Consider the following 12798-nt stretch of genomic DNA (forward strand, 5'->3'; position numbering starts at 1 on the left):
TCATATCTGTGCATAGATCGCCGCCTAGTGTTGGGTCCGGATGATTGCACATTGTTGTCCTGGAAGAGTCTTCGAAGTATCACGAAATAGGTGGCTCCTCCCCTGGACTACAGTGCGCATGGGCATCGCCTCCATCCCCAGATTGTTTTTAGCCATTGGCAGAGATGGAGTGAAGTATGTGAGTGATGACCATGCTATGAGCATATACATATATGAAGACTGCAGCTGCTACAGGCGCCGGGGAGGAGGGTGGGCGATATGAATGTCAGCAGCCCTACATGCCAAGAACAGATGCATACTGGTAAGTAGCATTTGCAGTTCGAGGCATGTGGGCTGCTGAATTCATATCTGTGCATAGAATACATAGCAGTCCCTCCATTAGCGGCAGCCGCCCGTGCCAGCTGCAGCAGTCTGAAAAAGCGTTTTGAGAACAGCCTGACCAACAGCTGCCTGCTGTTTGGAGTGCACGTCTACACAGTAATGTTTAGTGAAAGTATGTGTAGTAGACCATGTGGCTGCCCTACAAATATCTTCTAAGGGAATGTTACCTAGGAAAGCCATAGAGGCCCCCAACTTCCTGGTGGAGTGGGCTCTTGGTGGGATAGTGAGAGTGCGTTTAGCTTTAGCGTAACAGATTTGAATGCATTTCACGATCCACCTAGCGATCCCAGCTTTGGAGATAGCGTTTCCCTTGTGGTGTGAGGCAAAAGCAACGAAAAGCTGCTTGGTTTTGCGAAAATCTTTTGTCCTGTCCACGTAGTACATCAAGGCTCTTTTAACATCAAGGGTGTGGAGCATTCGCTCCGCCAGCGTCTCTGGGTTTTGGAAAAACACCGGCAACTCAATTGTCTGGTTCATATGGAATTGAGATACAACCTTGGGTAAGAATTTAGGGTTAGTGCGGAGCACAACCCTGTTAGCATGTACTTGGAAGAAAGGTTCTTGGATGGTGAGCGCCTGCAACTCGCTAACCCTCCGTAGCGATGTAATTGCTACTAAGAAAGCAACCTTCCAAGTCAGAAACTGAAGCTCACAAGAGTGCAGTGGCTCAAAGGGAGGACCCATCAGTCTTGTAAGAACCACATTGAGGTTCCATTCTGGAGCTGGTGGGGTCCTTGGTGGAATGACTCTCTTGAGTCCTTCCAGAAAAGCCTTGATAGCAGGGACCTTAAAAATGACAGGTGTTGCCTATTCTGGAGGTATGCTGCCATAGCAGACAGGTGAATGCGGATGGAAGAGTACGCCAAATTGCATTGATACAGGTGGAACAGGTAACAAATGATGTTTTGAATGGAAGCATCTAGCGGGTCAATATCGTGGTTAACACAGTAAATGACAAACCTCTTCCATTTAGCCGCATAACAAGCTCTAGTAGTGGGCTTCCTTGCCTCCCGAATGATGTTCATGCAATCGGGAGGAAGATTGAGGTAGCCAAACTCTAGGACTTCAGGAGCCAGATCGCCAGGTTGAGCTGTTGCGGATCTGGGTGCTGAATGTCGCCATGGCTCTGCGTCAGAAGGCTGGGAGTGAGATGAAGCCTTTGATGCGGTACCACGGAGAGTTCCAGAAACGTGGTGTACCACGGTTGGCGAGCCCACGTTGGAGCAACCAGGATGAGAGTCATCGAGTGCTGCCTGAGCTTGCGTGCCACCAGAGGTATCAGAGGTGCTGGGGGAAAAGCGTACGCAAATCTGCCTGACCAGTTCATCCACATCGCATTGCCCTGTGATTGCGGGTGTGGGAACCTGGCGGCGAAGCTTTGGCATTTTGCGTTCTCCTTTGTGGCGAACAGGTCTATCTCTGGATGACCCCACCTTTGGAAGTACGGTTGGAGTACTGATGGATGTATCTCCCACTCGTGCATTTGATGGCTGTGCCTGCTGAGCAGGTCCGCCATCTGGTTGTCCTTGCCCGGGAGATGCTCTGCCATGAGGAAGATGTTCCTCTGAATGGCCCACTTCCACATGCTCTGAGCCAGATGAGACAGCTGCGGAGAGTGTGTGCCTCCCTGCTTCTGAATGTAGTACATGGCTGTCATGTTGTCCATCCGGATCAACACGACCTTGTTGCACAGATGTACTTTGAACGCCTTCAAGGCCATGAAGATTGCCATCAGTTCCAACACATTGATGTGCATCTTCCTTTGCTGTAGTGTCCATAGTCCCTGCACTGTGTAGTGGAGTACATGAGCTCCCCATCCCTGGAGAGAAGCGTCCATTGTCAGGATAATCTGTGGCACAGGCTCCTGGAACGGTCGGCCCTGGCAAAGGTTTTGTGGATTCCACCAATGCAGAGAGTTGTACGCCCGGCCGCTCACCAACACTAGGTCTGTTAGCTGCCCATGAGCCTGAGTCCACTGACGTGCCAGGCACTCCTGAAGCGGACGCATATGTAGTCTCGCGTGCGGGACAATGGAGATGCAGGAGGCCATCATGCCTATCAACTGCATGAACACTTTCGCTGGAAGCGAGTGCTGGGGCCTGAATCGTTGGATCAGCGTTTGGATACTGGCGATTCTCACTGAATTTGGCTGCGCAGTGGCCGCCAGAGTGTTTATCGTCGCGCCCAGATACTGCCGTACATGGGCGGGCTGGAGATGGGATTTTGGGTAGTTCAGAGAGAATCCCAGATCGTGCAGGAGATGAATGGTGCGGGACACGTGTTCGGCGCACTGCTGTTCTGTTTTTGCCTGAATGAGCCAGTCGTCCAGATAAGGATAGACGTGGACGTTTTGGCGTCGTAGATGCGCCGCCACAGTCGCCAGGCACTTTGTAAAGACCCTTGGCGCTGTGGTGACCCCGAACGGCAGAACCCTGAACTGGTAATGCTGGTCTTGAATCGTAAATCTGAGATACTTTCTGTGGGAAGGATGCAGGGGGATATGAAAGTATGCATCTTTTAGATCCAGCGTAGCCAGGAAGTCCCCCTGCTGAAGCAGAGGGAGTACCTGCTGTAACGTGAGCATATGGAAGTGCTCCGAGAGAATGTACCAGTTGAGGGGCCTGAGGTCCAGGATGGGCCTGAGGGATCCGTCCTTTTTGGGGATTAGAAAATACAGGGAGTAAACCCCTGCTCCCCTTTCCTGCAGAGGGACGAGCTCTATTGCCCCTTTTTGCAGCATGACTTGAACTTCCTGCTGCAACAAGTGCAAGTGCTCGCCGGACATAGGACGGCTTATTGGGGGTATGTTTGGTGGAGTGGAAGTAAGTTCCAGACAGTAACCGTACTGGATAAGAGACTTGACCCACCTGTCCGTGGTGATGGATTTCCACGCGGGCAGGAACTGCTGGAGTCTCCCCCCCGACCGGTGTTGTGTGGTCGGGGGGCAGTGACAAGACATCACTGCTTGTTGGCGGTGGTGGACCTGGAGCTGTTGTTTCCACGTCCCCTGCCCTTGATGTTGTTGCCTCTGTAGCCACCTCTACCCTTGTTGGTGTATGAGGTTTGGGTATTACTTTTATAATACTGTGTGGACTGCGATGCCTGACCCCTTGAGGTGCCTCTGGTATTGGAGCGGCGAAAGGAACCACCCCGAAACTGCTGAGACTGGAGGGCCCCCATAGACTTGGCAGTGTCTGTATCTTTTTTCATCTTTTCCAGGGTCGCATCCACCTCTGGGCCGAACAGGTGGTCAGGATTAACTGTTTGGTTCAGGATGGTTGTTTGTATATCCGGTTTGAAACCCGATATCCTAAGCCATGCGTGTCTTCTTAGCAACACGCTAGTGTTGATGGCCCTGGAGGCTGTATCAGCCACGTCCAGCGCACACTTGATGGAAGCGTTTGTGATGAGCTTTCCCTCCTGAATTAAAATTTCTCCTGCCTCCTTGTACTGGTCAGGTAAGTGTTGCAGTAGTGATTCTAAGGTGTCATAATGAGCCCTATCGTAGCGTGCAAGTAGGGCCTGTGTGTTTGAGATTCGCCAAATATTAGCTGCCTATGCAGCAATCCTTTTCCCTGAGGCCTCAAATATTTTCGACTCTTTGTCTGGGGGAGGAGCGTCACCAGTGGTCTGCGAGTTCGCCCTCTTTCTTGCGTTGGATACAACCAACGAGTCCAGTGGCAAGTGTCCCTTGATGTATGTTGGATCCGAGGGCGCTGCCTTATATTTCTTATCAATGCGAGGATTGATGACACGCGCCCGAGTGGGCTCCTTGAAGACCTCCGTCGCGTGCTTCAGCACACCCTTGAGCATTGGCAGTGTCTTGACTGACTTTTCAGCCACTGAGAAAGTGTCAAACAAAAAGTCCACATCCACAGGGTCTGAGTGCAGCTCGACATCATGGTTAGCTGCAGCTCTTTCAATCAAAGCGTTGAAGGCTGCCGAGTCCTCCGTCGGTGAAGTCTTTGCCGCAAAAAGCTGCGGTTCCTGACCCGACTGCGGGTCCTCTGGGTCGCCTCCGGCAGACCAAGGTTCATGTTCCTCCTCTGGATCCGAGTACGCCGGATAGTTGTACTCGACCTCCTCATCGTCAGCATCCCCTGCATTGGAACGCGTTGGCGAGTGTTCTAAGGCTTGTGGAGACATAGGCTCTATCGGGGCCGAAGTACCCGCAGAATCCTTCTTATTTTTGAGAGGAATCCGAAAATGTTCCAACACCGGCTCTGTGGTGATTTTTCTTTTGAGGAGAGACAGCTTCCCAGTATTGGCGTCGATGATGACCTCTCGACGCTCTTCCTCTGCAAGTGGCTGGAGCCGAGGCTTCGACACCACTAATGCCGCTTTGGGCGTCGATACCTCCTTCGAGGGCACGCCTGCCCCATGCTTTGGCGCGAAAGCCTTCGGCGTCGACTTCGGCGGCAGGGTAAAGGGGATAGGCGTCTGCGCGGGCTTAGGTGTGTGCTTCGGCGCCACATCTCCTGGTTCGGGAACCACAGTGTCCTTCCGAAGCCGTTGCAGGGATTCCGCGACCTTTTTGGTTAAGGCTGGAGAGGGCTTGACCGGCTCGAGCGATCTCCCCGAGTCGGGAGTCGGTTCGGCGAAAGGCACCTTCTTCGGAGCCGACACATCACGTTCCTTGTCCCCGAGGGCCGGCGCCGGCGAAGCCTGGGCCGCGGCATCGCCTTGACGCTTCTTCTGAGCCTTCCTCGGGTCATCGACCACGACCATCTTCGGCGCCGACGCAGCCGCGTCGGTCGACTTCGCCGTCGACCCTGAGGGCTTCGGGTCGGCCATCTTGGCGTGGCTCTTCAAGTCGGCCATCTTGAATTGTTTGGAAGTTGACGCCTCCAGAGCCTTCTGCACCAGCGCAGCTTTCACTTTCCGTTTCGAAACCGGGGGAGTGGATCCCGATGGCTTCACTTTCGTTTTTGTTAACGGGAGTGGCGCCTCAGAAATGTCCGTGACCGGGCCCGGAGGCGGGGCTGTTGGACTAGTAACGAGGTCTTGGGTAAGGCCCGAAGGCGATCCCTCGACCTGGGCCGCATGAAGGGGGTTGACCCCTGAGTCAGTTCGGGGATGCTCTTCCTCCGAGCTATCCCCCACGGTGGCAATGGCCCTATCGTCGTCCCCTACCTCGTCGCCGGCTTCGTCAAAGTCCTCATCACCCGCGTCGTAGGCATCCCCCTCGGACGCGGGACTAGAGTCCGAAACCTGTATGGCGTCGTCGTCTTCAACAAATTCCTCGAAGATGTTGTCTGGCGGGGGCGCCGGGGTAGCCGATAACTGGGCCTGGAGTCTAGCGGCCCGACGAATCTTGAGAGTTTTCTTACACCGGAACTTCGAGCAGGCCATACATCTGGCCTCGTCATGGTCCGGTGACAAACATTTGTTGCACACAGGGTGCACATCGAGGTGTGAATACTTGGAGGTGCACACCGGGCACCTCTTGAACGGAGTTCGTTCCATGGCTGGAGCGTAGAGTAGGCCCGTCCGCGCCGAGAGCACGCGGATGGGTAGCAAGAGTTCGGAGCTGAGAAACAGACAAGAAACCCGAACGAAACGATACCGACGCTCAGCCTACAGACCTTTTGGTCTCGAGTTAGAAAAGTTTAACAACTATCGATTCCGACAGAGGGAACCGAAACACATCCGAACCCAATGGCGGAAAAAAACAATCTGGGGATGGAGGCGATGCCCATGCGCACTGTAGTCCAGGGGAGGAGCCACCTATCTCGTGATACTTCGAAGACTCTTCCAGGACAACAATGTGCAATCATCCGGACCCAACACTAGGCGGCGATCTATGCACAGATATGAATTCAGCAGCCCACATGCCTCGAACATAAGGCTCCCTGGAGTGGGGTGCTTCGTAAGACAATCAGGTCTCTAGGAGCCAGTGTGTGACATCTGGCCACCTGTCTGCTCACCGGTCAACAAGAACAATGTTTCAAACAAGCAGCACCACACCAGTACTTTAGGATCGAGTTTTTTTGAGGGATCTTACCCTTTTACCCATGTCATGAAATCAAAAATGTGTCCAACAAGTCGCCATCAGAGTATAAATGAGAGCATTTTTAAATGAAGTAAAGGCTCGGATATTGCGGTCTCCATTTGCAGAATTTGTCAAAACAGTTTTATTCACAATGGATGGCGTCTGTAACTCTACTACCTAAACTGCCCTCTGAAACACCATAGGAAATGGGGCACTCTTTCATTGGCGGCCCTTGTGGTGATACAAGCTCTGTCTCAGAAGAGGTATGAAGCCCACTGGCATTCTGTAAATCAAGGTAAACGGCATCAGTGTAATGAGGGGTAGCTAGCCATGCCCCTCACCATAATTATCAACATCTGTGGATGCACCATGCTCTGGCACAGAGTCAGAACCAAGAAGATAATGGAACCTCTTGTGTTATTTGTGACACACGAGAGTCACAAGGTAAGAGTAGATTCATGACAACCAGTTGTGTTTCGTAATTTCAAAGTGTGAGATCAGTCGGGCTCAGGCCAGCATTAGTTCAGGGTCTGACGTGTGTCAACATTGGGATTCCATGGGACCTGGAGGCGCCCTAGAGCGAACTGGAAGCACACTGACTATTTGCTTCATGGCCTCTCTGAAGACCTTGGTCTGCCGCAGGGGTTGAGGACGGCCTGGGGAACTACCGGTACATCGAGACTAATTGAGGAATCAGCACTGTGAATGGTGACCTCGACAAGTGAGCCTAAATTCTTGACACTCGTGTCTTCTCCTTGAAGTTGGAGTGGGGAGTCCTTCTTCGCTTTTTGACAGTGAGACTTAACGGAAGACTGGAGGAAAGGGAAACAACGGTCGTGGGAACAACCCTTTGACTGGGACCAGGTCCGGGCCTGTGACTTGGAGAGGGATCTATAAGAAGGACACTTAATGTGCTCTGCAACATACAGTGTTGCCTTCGGTCTCGAATCACCTAAGTGTATACAATGGTGCCATTTTCTCACTACTTGGAATAGAGTGTCCTTAACTGAGGAACCAAAGACACAGCTGGTGCCATTTTCTGACCTACATCTGCTTCCAGCAGTCACAGCACAGCTTGGATTCTGTTGTTTTCGATTAGGACATCATTCCCTAGCACACTGAGAAAAGGTTTGGTAGTCATCGAAAAACCAACAACTCGGAACCGGAGCCTGGGACATACTCTTAAATGAGGAATCTGTGGTTAGAAGCCATCCGAAAATTAGATTCAGTAGAGTAAACTAAGAAATTCAATTTTTATGATGCCTACATTCATGGAATTCTGTAAGATGAAAACTGAAAACTAAGCTTTTTAGATTCAGCTGTAGAAACAGATCCATGGAATGCCCAGGGTCTAATTCCGAGGGTAAACAAAATAGAATTTTGCACGAAATTTGTAATATTAAGGCAGATATAATTCATCTTGATGAGAAGCATCTTCTAGATAGCAAGATTAACTGAATACTTTAGAACAATGAACATCAAGAAAGGTATTCACTCTTCTAGTTGGACTACCAGAGATGTTCGTTTGCAACATAGGCAAAACTAAGGAGGCGAGGCAAAACAAAGTAAGATGCATGTAATCTACGTGACAATGTTTACTGGCCGACTCAATCCCTACAATATTTGCACCCACTAAGGATGGACTTGTTATTGATCTAGCAGGCTAAAATGGACAAGTATAGGCTAATCTGGACATAAATTGTATTCACGCTGGTGTATGTGGCGCCTCTGCTACAGTATACTAGAACCTATAGACCGCCTTGGTGCGACTGGAGTGTAGTGTAAAAAACACATTACTCATGCAGAGGGATCGTTTTTTAGGTCTCGCGACCTATCAATGCGCGCAAGCGCATTGAGCGGAGCGAGAATTCAAGTGCTCCAAATCCTCGTCAAACCAAGGGCTTCTTGCGCTGCGGTTTTCATTAAGTTCACGTGAATCACGTGACCAAACAAGCACGCGCATTCACGGCCGCACAGCACATCAAAGGGCTTCGCCCAGCGTGCGCTCTGCGGCTTCTCCTCCCCTAATTAATCATGGCTGGCCGGCCTGCCGTACTTTCAGTTTCACTGCGGCTCTGCATTATCAGGTACGTGTTGGTGACGCATTATTTCACTTTGTCTCCGTGCGTGCATTTATTTAATGTTATCCAAAATTTGCTGTCGCTTGTGACCCTTAGAGCCCGCCCTTTGCTTGCCATTTGCTCAGCATGTGCCTGCTTTACTTTCTCTTCGTGTATTTTTCCTTCTTCTGGAAATTGCCTAAGTACTACTTCCTTGCCCCGTGTCCTTCCCCTACTTTTGCTTTCTGAGTTATTTTTTATTTTACTTGCAGCACACCACAACAGCGCATATATTGCAGACCTTCTCCTCCCACCTTTTTATCCCGCTCCATGTTGTTGCTTGCACCCCCCCTCCTACATTATTGCTTGCACCCTCTACTTCCTCTTTGTTGCTTGTGCTGTCCTTCTCACCAATGCCCCCAACGTTGTTGCTTGGCCTGTCCTTGCTGCTTCTTTTTATTACTTGTACTAACGTTGTTTCTTGCCCCGTCCCTTCTGCATTGTTTTTTGCACTATTGTTGTTGCTTGCCCTACCCCTTCGCCTGACCACTCTATGTTGCTTGTTTTTTTTCCTTCCCTCTCACTGGAGTGATGCCAGTGGCAATGGATACAAAAAATTACTCTACAGTTCACAAATGAGCAACGCCGGAATGGGGAAGCCCTTTAAGTTGGCGAAAGGTCTGCAATTGAATACGCTGTGAATCTGGGACCGAGGCCAATATTGCAGCGGGGTGACACAGGCACAACCTTGTGCCTGCGGATCACAAAAGGCCAAGCAGCAGCAGCATTGATCCCCCTTGTGGCGCGCCTGCTATTTAATCTCAACACGAACAGATTTTCTTTTCTAATTGTAAGAAAACCACAGCAACCAATCCCAGCAGCCTCATAGTAAACCGAGTTAGATTTTCCGCCGGGAAATGCTGAGCTCTCTCAAATTACATTCGACATGGCAGAGGGCAGGTGATTATTTTTTTTGGTTGCCTTCGTCTAGAAGACGGGTGCTGCAAACGAGCCCCCACTCCTGCACAGGCAGAACAGATTTTCTTTTCTATTTGTAAGAAAACCACGGCAACCAATCCCAGCAGCCTCATAGTAAACCGAGTTAGATTTTCCGCTGGGAAACGCTGAGCTCTCTCAAATTACATTCGACATGGCAGAGGGCAGGTGATTAATTTTTTTGGTTGCTTTCGTCTAGAAGACGGGTGCTGCAAACGAGCCCCCACTCCTGCACAGGCAGCACTTAGGTTGCAGTAATCACAACTGGGCCTTGGCTCTGACATGATCATAAGGCAATTATGCATTTTAAAGGAACATACTGGCATGGCAGTCCGTGTACAACCTGTTAAACTCGAGCTTAACAACCACCTCGAAACCATTCTGGGATTCCTAGGTGAAAGCAGATTTACTGCACTTCACAAAAAATAAAGCACTGGTCAGGGTGCATCTCCTGAACACTAATCATCACAAGTTAGGAAAGGATGGCTCCTTCTTAGCGCAGACATTAAAGCTCGGGGGATAACTCGCTAACCGGGATAGAGAAGCAACAATCACAGAAAACTCAAAAGAGAAACTAAGACCATCTCTTGTCAAATATTGAACCCAAGTCTCCGAAGATAACTGTACATGCTACTTGTGGCCCGATCCCCACGTTCCTCTGCTTTAACCCACAAGTGTACAAAAACACCACTGCACAAAGTATGGAACATAACCAAGAATGAAACTCAACACTAACAGATGTGACTCCTACGTTTACCCATACATACACTACAGTAGTAGCAACTACTCACCTGGACGTTTGGAACGCACTGAAAGAGCTTGACAAGAGGTCGGAAGCAATATAAACAAGCACTGGCATTGCCAATAGGTCTCGCTGTAGGAAAGTTGGAGCTATTAAAATTGCAAATAACAATGCCTTTTATTTTTGTTTTCAATTTAAAAACATAAAGGGCTTTGTCATTTACAAAACCAATAGCTCCAACTTTCCTACTGCGAGACCTATTGGCAACGCCAGTGCTTGTTTCTATAACACCACACCAGTACTTTAAGATGGAGATTGGTTTGGCATCTTGCCCTTTTATTCATCTCATGAACACACCAGTTTGCAGGTTTAATAATGGTGGTACTTCACTTCCTACTACTATCAAAAGGGCAGGAGGGACAGCTCCATCCTCTCAGATTCCTTAGGCACAAACAACATTCAGCAGTTTTTGGTTTAATTACTAAAATAATCCCACCGGTGTAATGTCCCAGACATTCAATGTATTTATTTAAGGAGTTTCATACAGCGTGAACATGGCCCATCCGAATATCAAAGCACTGTACAAATAGCAAAACAAGTTAACACAAAAAAATGCAAAAGAAAAGGCAATAAACTGATACAAATACAAATAGCAATGTGCTGCACAAATAGAAAACAGATTGAAAACATCTAAAAGCAAAAAACAACAAGCACGATACAAAATATATACATTGTAAACAAACAACTTAGTAGATTCAGGAAACAATTTTATTCAGGAAAAATGGTCCACCTTCAGGACTACAGCGGAAGGTATCTAATCAGAAACAGCAGTCTCACTTCTTTTTTGTAGGAGGTAGTCGAGGGATTAGATCTGGTTTCAGGAGGAATTGCGTTCCATATTTGTGTAATAGCATATGCAGACAATGTAGCTGTACCAACCTCACATCTAGAAGAGTAGATGGTGTAACTAACAATCTAGTAACAAATCTATTAAAATGTAATGAGCTACTTTCATACAAACTGAATAAATCCAAAACTGAAATCATTCTTCCACAGGTTATACAATCATAGAATCTTACACAGTATGTAGGCATATATTTTCCTGCAGATCTGATGACTTGTTTTTTACTGATTTATGAGGTCATGTTTACAAAAGGCAGTAAACTGCCTGGAAAATGGCAGCACTTTCTGATTTCTGTAGGGGGTGATTCAATATGGTGAATATGATTACATTCCATAAATGTCAGTACTTATTTTGCTCACTTTCTTTCCTACTTCCATTACAATTGTTTTTCAAACAGGATCATTTCCCACCTTGCTTAGAATTACAAGCAACCTAAAAAGGGGGTGGGGTGGATGGGCCATCCTGGACTCGAGATGCTACTGTTTGAGAGCTCTAGGTGGCAGACTTATGCTTCTCAGAAGAAATAAAACTCCCAAATGACTCAATTTTTCATGTTTTGTATGCAGAGAGGTTTTAACTAAATTTGGTGATTTAAGTTCATATAAAAAATATTTAAGAATCTAGCAGCATTGTGATGGATTTGGGTGGAAATAAAGGCATTTATCAAAATTGTTATGCTCCATGGGATATAGATGACCTGAAATAATTATTTTTATTTAACATCTTTAACGATTCCTAGTGTAAAGGTTGGTAAATGAATCATTTAGCTAATAATAGACTATTAGCTATCAATTTTGCCACAGATGCCTTAAAGCACAACACTCTTGCATATTACAAGCTTTTAACACAAGTCACCTTTATTTAGCCATAAAAGATTACAAAATGGTGTCAGGAGTCACAAAGAAAAGATCCTAGACCTGGCTGATCAGATACAGATGTTTGCAACATGCCCTAATCCGACTAATATTTAAACCACTGTGCACACACACAACACAGCAGCTCTTACAGATATTCTCAGCAAAATAACTTTCCCATCATACTACTACTTTTTTTGGCACTTGAGAGATTTTTTTGTATGTAATGGCTATCACCGTTCAGCAACTGCTAAATTGAAAGAAAACACATTAACTATCATATTATGAACAGTGGAGTGTGCTAAACTAAGTTTATCAGTTAGAGTATTGTTTAGTTACATCACATAGCAATGTCATTAACTTTGGTTCGGTATCCAGCTAATTTAACCACAATTTGTAAACAGTATGTTGAGACGACAAAATTAACATACCTCAGATACAATTTTTTTTAGCAATTGTAATTGAGTTTTTATACGTACTACTGCCTAGATCGCCAAAAATATATAAAAACCCAAAAAGTACCTTCGCTGCAACTGTGTACCCAACTCCTACAAAAGGCAAGTCATTCAGATGTGTGAAAGCTTTCACAATTCGCCGGGGATCAAGTACTTGATTGTAATACATCCATTAAATCAAGTGGAATTGCAAGCAAACACCATCTCAACATTAATTGTACCTCATGCAGAACTCGACAAACTGAGAGGTACCTAGTAGAAGGAGTTGGAAGGTTGCCCTTCAAGTGACATCACCAAACCCTCCATTGACTGAGATCGGGGCAAACAGCACTTGGCAAGGACAGGGCACGTCACGGACATAGTGTTACTTTAAACTGCAAATTCATATGTTGAAATGCCACGGCAAACAGAAAA

The 12798-nt window shown here is 47.7% G+C and overlaps 1 protein-coding gene across 24 annotated transcripts in view; it reads right to left on the reverse strand.

The window, feature by feature from the left end:
• Nucleotides 1-12798, reverse strand: part of LRCH3 (leucine rich repeats and calponin homology domain containing 3) — a 345591-nt gene that overhangs the window by 165351 nt on the left and 167442 nt on the right. The window lies entirely within an intron of this gene.

The sequence above is a fragment of the Lissotriton vulgaris genome, chromosome 11, assembly GCF_964263255.1.
Source record: "Lissotriton vulgaris chromosome 11, aLisVul1.2, whole genome shotgun sequence".
Taxonomy (NCBI): Eukaryota; Metazoa; Chordata; class Amphibia; order Caudata; family Salamandridae; genus Lissotriton; species Lissotriton vulgaris.